The sequence below is a fragment of the Sinocyclocheilus anshuiensis genome, unplaced genomic scaffold (genome assembly GCF_001515605.1).
Source record: "Sinocyclocheilus anshuiensis isolate Anshui unplaced genomic scaffold, SAMN03320099.WGS_v1.1 scaffold607, whole genome shotgun sequence".
Classification (NCBI taxonomy): domain Eukaryota; kingdom Metazoa; phylum Chordata; class Actinopteri; order Cypriniformes; family Cyprinidae; genus Sinocyclocheilus; species Sinocyclocheilus anshuiensis.
The window spans coordinates 128,108-128,425 of NW_015552591.1; positions in this window are offsets into that span (position 1 = coordinate 128,108).

The window sequence follows — 318 nt, forward strand, 5'->3', positions numbered from 1 at the left end:
AGTTTTTTTTTTTTACTAATTTGTATGTTTATGGAGAAGTTTAAAGAAACAGACGTCTTTCTTATCTTAAAAAAACATCTTAACATATAAATAAATAAATAAACAAACCACTTTAATATTAAAGACTATTGTTAAATAAATATTAAATAACATTACTTTTTAAACAAACAAACAACCAACCAAACAAACAAATAAATAAATAAATAAGTGATAGCAATTTCAAAATATACAGTGCCTTGCGAAAATATTCATACCCCTTCAATTTTTTCACATTTTGTTAAGTTGCTGCCTTATGCTAAACTGCTTTAAATTACTTTA